Source organism: Nymphaea colorata, chromosome 12, assembly GCF_008831285.2.
Source record: "Nymphaea colorata isolate Beijing-Zhang1983 chromosome 12, ASM883128v2, whole genome shotgun sequence".
Classification (NCBI taxonomy): Eukaryota; Viridiplantae; Streptophyta; class Magnoliopsida; order Nymphaeales; family Nymphaeaceae; genus Nymphaea; species Nymphaea colorata.
The window spans coordinates 21,657,701-21,663,700 of NC_045149.1; positions in this window are offsets into that span (position 1 = coordinate 21,657,701).

A 6,000-nucleotide genomic window follows, 5' to 3' on the forward strand; every position below is an offset into this window, starting at 1 on the left:
TACAGCATATAAAAAGCACGTGGCTTATTTGATTATTGTGGGTGCTACTCTCTTGAATTATAAAAGTTGGGATCATGACACTCAAGTTAAAGATTGTTTCGTACTTCACCAAGTCCCCATACACACAAAGACTCTGAAGACAAGGGAACTAAGGATTTTTCCATGGGTAAATACCTAAAGCTGAAAACTACAAGACATTGACTAGCAAGAGAAATGAAGAAGTGAAAAGGACGGCAACTAGGGAGTTCGTGTCCACCACATCCAGGAGCGAAGGGAAGGGGGGCCTCCTTAGGCCGTGGTCCCACCCCAACTAACTGAAAAAAAAAATTACATTAAAAAATTTAAAAATTTTTAGTTGCCAAATGTATCTTTTTGTATTTTGATTTAGTTTGTACCTGAATAAGTTCGTTGGACCATTTGGCCCGCTCTTGAAAAAAATCCTAGGTTCGCACGACATGCCACGTGCCACTGCACATTTCTGTGCAAACCCTCCAGCGCTCCAAACCCATGAAAATTCTATAGGAAGTGTAGGCAATGTCAATCAATATATTAGAAGTTAGGCATTAAAAATAACTTCAGAGGTGAATGTGGAAGAGGTGCCAGCGCTGGAATCTACAAATAAACAAGGAAAAGGTAAAAGAGCCGGAAAAAGTAAAAAAATAAAGAGAAAACTACTGTTCATATATGTATATTTATATATAATATAATCTATATATATATAAAAGGTTAGTTGAAATAAGCGATGACCCATTATTGAAGCTGTGTAGGTAACCTATACTAACGTCCCTATCAGATATTAATGGATGCAGACTAGGTACGTATTCAGTTTAAATTTTAAATATTTTAAATTGATTTAAAAAATAAAAATGTAAAAAGCGAGCGGCCTCTTAACCGGGCTCACGTCGTGTTGCCAGGGAGGTGATTGGGTGGAGTGAGAAATTTTTAGATATTGTTTCAAAAGTGGCGATATATATAAATAAGTAAATAATTGTAAAATATCTATGTAAAAATAAATAAAAATTTTGTTGTGGGTGCTCACACCAGCCGATATGTAGCTCCAATACTAAGGTGGTGTATCTTGAGGTTATCTCAGCCGTTTAGCAATGCTGCAACTAAGAAGAGGCAAGAAGAAATTTTGTATATTTCTAGTTGATGTTGTCCCAAGAGACATAGTACAACTAGGCAGCACAGTGACTCACACTCAAGCCTGTTTGGTTTTCATGGTCAATATCAATAGGGCTGGATCAAAAGCCCGAGCCAACTCAAGCTTCACTCGAAATTGATAAAAAAAACTCGGCTGACTCGTTTATAAACAAGTCGAGTTTGAGCTTACAAAGAGACTCGAAAAGACAAATGAGTCGAGTTCGAATTTTAAAAACTCAATTGGTTTATACTCGACTTGACTCACAAACCAATACTCTATATAATGCTTTCAAAACTGGTCCATCGGTTTTAACATTTATAGTAAAAACAAACTTTTACAAGTTACACGAGTTAAACACTTACACAAGTTGAGTTGAACTCATCGACATGGTGTTGCAAAAACAAATCATTTGAAATATCTCTTGGTCTTTACAGGTACTTCCTAAAATTTAAGGGAAGATGAAAATGGAAAGAGTCTTGCAAAATATCCAACATTATTAAATAAGATGTTTTCAAGGACAGGAAGGTCATTATTGTAAAAGATAATGCTGCAGCTCATAAAGAAATGATATCTACGAAAATAAAAACCAATGAAGATAATAATAGGATTGTGAACAACAGGAAGGGTCGTCGAGCTGGAGTCGCAAACAAAACAAGGAAAAGTATCTACAGATTATTTTAAACAGCAAGTATAAATAACAAACCACTGTTACCAAATTGCTTTGTGCTTGCTTATGCAGCCGGCTCAGTTTCTGGCTGAGATTTCTGGATTTCTGTGTGTTTTGCCTCTTGCTAGAACCTTTTGAGGCCCGAGATCTTTTAGTTTTTGGTGGAAGGAGCGAATTTGTGAGATTGAACCCCTAGGAAGTGGTGTTTGAATTTGAGTTCTTTGATCTAATTCTGGAATTTCTGCACGTAAACCATTTGTTTTCATCGACACTGGCGTCATTTACGGCTCATAACAAATCTTTTAGTTCTGTAAGAGAATTGCTTTTTCCTTCTTGTTTTTCCTCTTAGTCATTTCGCCTGGAACGCCGTCCAGAACATGCCGTTCAATGTTTGCCCCCGTCCGTGCTTGTCGCTCTTTTCCGTTCGTTTGAAAAATTTCCAGCTTGCTTGGTGAAACCTGGAAAGAGGAAACCGGAGTTGGGCTTTGTCCACGAAATCGTCTTGGAAGTCCGTTGTTCAGGGGAAGGTCGTCTTTTCTTCCGCTTGTTCACTTCTCAAACCGGATTTCAGCAGCATAGGTCTAGTTGATTCCCTGTTTCTGAATCAACGCATTTTGATCAGGTGAACTAGCGTGGGTGTGCGTGGGTTAGGGGCAATTCTCTCAGTAAGCGCATACATTACGTTCCACAACCGTGTAGAGTCACGCGAGGGTGAACAAGTGAATGCTCATCGTCGAGTAGAACGATGGTCGGCCGCCTTGCTTAATGACATCTAGTCGTCAACTGGCTTCGGCTGGGGATTTTCTCCCAAGTGAAGTCTACCCCCACCCAGATTTCGTTGATAGTAGACAAACACTTGGAGGAATGGCCAAGTTCTGACAGGGCCTCATGGCCACGGCTTGCCGATGGCCAACAATGGGATAAACCTGGGTGATGGTGTGCCGAGTGTTTTGCACTCCTCGTCTAGTCCACAGTCCCGAATAATGATGAATGCTTCCGCTAACGCAAGAGATGTCAAACTGGTTGAAGGCTTTGGGGAACACCTTCGGCGCTGCGCGGGCTTAAAAAAGCCGGCCCGTGACAAGTGGTATCAGTCATCACCATAGAAGGAGATATTATTTTGCATCGCTGGTAGTGTCTTTTTACTGTCATAAACCATTCTTTTTCTAAATTCAGAACCTTGGCAGCAACCCAATGTTGAAAAATCTTGTAGTCCCCAGCTTTTTCATATCTTGTTGTTTTCATTTCAAAAACTCTTCCAATGTCAATTCTTTCCTTGTAAGGAGAGGCGGAGGGAAGGGAGGCCCGCATTGGCCCTTGCCCCACCTCAAAATGTTTTTTTTTAAACTAAATCAAAATTTTAAAAAATTTTGTTTGTCATATATAAAAATTTTGAAAAATGATATTTTACCCGTAGAAACTTTGATTGGTCATCTCTCAAGAATTTTTCAAAAAAAAAATTTTCCCGAATAATGATGAATGCTTCCGCTAACGCAAGAGATGTCAAACTGGTTGAAGGCTTTGGGGAACACCTTCGGCGCTGCGCGGGCTTAAAAAAGCCGGCCCGTGACAAGTGGTATCAGTCATCACCATAGAAGGAGATATTATTTTGCATCGCTGGTAGTGTCTTTTTACTGTCATAAACCATTCTTTTTCTAAATTCAGAACCTTGGCAGCAACCCAATGTTGAAAAATCTTGTAGTCCCCAGCTTTTTCATATCTTGTTGTTTTCATTTCAAAAACTCTTCCAATGTCAATTCTTTCCTTGTAAGGAGAGGCGGAGGGAAGGGAGGCCCGCATTGGCCCTTGCCCCACCTCAAAATGTTTTTTTTTAAACTAAATCAAAATTTTAAAAAATTTTGTTTGTCATATATAAAAATTTTGAAAAATGATATTTTACCCGTAGAAACTTTGATTGGTCATCTCTCAAGAATTTTTCAAAAAAAAAATTTTGACTCTACCTCGACGGAGTTGCCGAGATGAGGAGGAGAGGAGATCATATACATTTAAAAAGTTTTTGGATGCTTTAAAATTGGTTTATTAAGTTTGAGTTTTTCTTTGGAAAGAACAAAAAAACAAAAGCATCGATACACAGGATTGACACTGGAAGAGTTTTTGAAATGAAAACAACAAGATATGAAAAAGCTGGGGACTACAAGATTTTTCAACATTGGGTTGCTGCCAAGTTCTGAATTTGGAAGCCTGATTTCGAAAAGTGATTGGGTTTTTGAACTGGGATTTAACTTGGTTTTACTTATGTTTTTTAATAGCATCTTTCTATGAGAGGACGCTCGATGTGATGGTTGAACTGTCAAGCACTTCAGACTTGAATAGCTTGATTAAGAGTTCAACTTTATCCTCCTCAAAATGGTTTACAGTTCTCAATTGATTGAATGGAATCACTTAAGAATTGCAGCCAACAAATTAAATATCCTGTGTTAAGCACTGAAAAGATTTTTGTCATGCAAACACCGAAGATGTCAGTAATAAGATGCAATATTAGCAAGTCTGCCTTTTGCTTCATCTTCACATCAAAGATGCAATATATAAAGCAAATTTGTGTAAATACTGGGTTGTCATGACTTGCATGAGAGATTCTTTAAAGCATGAAATACATACAAGTGCCTAAGATCTCAAATTCGTGTTGCTAGAGAAAGAAATCCACGACATCCAAGTGCATGATTCAACAGATTAAGGCTTTGATGTCAAATCTACAAACATTACTGTGGGGAGAATCCCGATCTTGTGTTGATTTGAATCCCGACGCATTTAATTGATTCATAATGGAATATAGGAATCCAGGTCGGAGAGTGGGCAATGACTGTGAGTTTGTTCGAATTTGTGAGCTCAATTCATTTAGAATATTTGAACTTACGGCGGCCTATCTATAAGAGGAAAAAGATATTGTTCCTTTTTCCGCAAGGAAGCTGTAGAGTGCAGTTTCCACTCGCTTTCCAAGGATTCCTCCTCAGTCCTAACTGAGAAAGTTGGCCGTAAATTCTCCTCACAGTGCTATTTGAATTTACGGCCTATCTATAAGAGATCAGTCGAAGGAACGACGGTCCATTTAAGATCGACACCGCTAGTCAGGAAAATACAAATAAAATCGAGGTAGAATGGCAGAAACACTTATGCACCAAAGCAGGAGCAGAGATCAGTCGAAGGCAGAAACACTTATGCACCAAAACAGGAGCAGAGATCAGTCGAAGGAAAGATCGACACCGCTAGTCAGGAAAATACAAATAAAATCAAGGTAAAATTCCCAAAACGATGTGCGATTCTTGAAATCAACTGTTTTGGGAATTTGTGATCTTTGGTTTCTTAATTCGTTCCATCGACCCAGTTTTTGAAGAGAAAGTGGGTTAAATTCGTCGTCTTCTCCTGTTGGCTTATGAGAAAACTGAAGTACCAAAATTTAGGTCAAGCGATCAAAAAGAATCAGAAAAACGTCAGCAAAATGTCATAAAAAGAAACTCAACAACCACCCCTTTGGTCTCCCCTTAGTTCATTAAAAAGGAAGGCAAACATCGAAGCTCACAAACGATCAATGTCTACGCATGCATTAAAACCACACTCAATTCGACATCTAAACCCCCAATCAACCGACCAACATGCGCCGAGAAATACGATGAGGACGACTGCCATCAAAGAAGCAAAACATACAGAAACTACGAAAACCAATAGGACGTATCAGACCAAAAGCCCAAAAAATTAATCGATGGAGAACATCAAGTCCGAGAGACACCACCAACCAGAAGCGAACCCTAATCCTCACAAAAACTCCAACAACCGCCGAGCAAAAGAAATTGGGCACCTCTAAAAATTCACCAACACGCGTCTAGAAGCAGCGCCAAACACACTCGCAGGTGCAGAACACGGGTCCAGAAGCAGAGCGCCGAACACACTCGCAGAGAAAAGATCAGTCGAAGGAAAGATCGACACCGCTAGTCAGGAAAATACAAATAAAATCGAGGTAAAATGGCAGAAACACCCATGCACCAAAAGGCTCACCTTGCTTCTTGAATCTTAACACAAATTTCTCCTGTCGAAAACCCTGACGTCCTTTTTTCCTAAAAGTTTTATGTCATGAAGCGGGCCCAATAGCTTCACTCGGACCGGGCGGTGGTCCGACCCAATAGAGACAGACACCGTCGCTCCCCCTCCTTAGAGAAGAAGAAGGAAGGTGAGC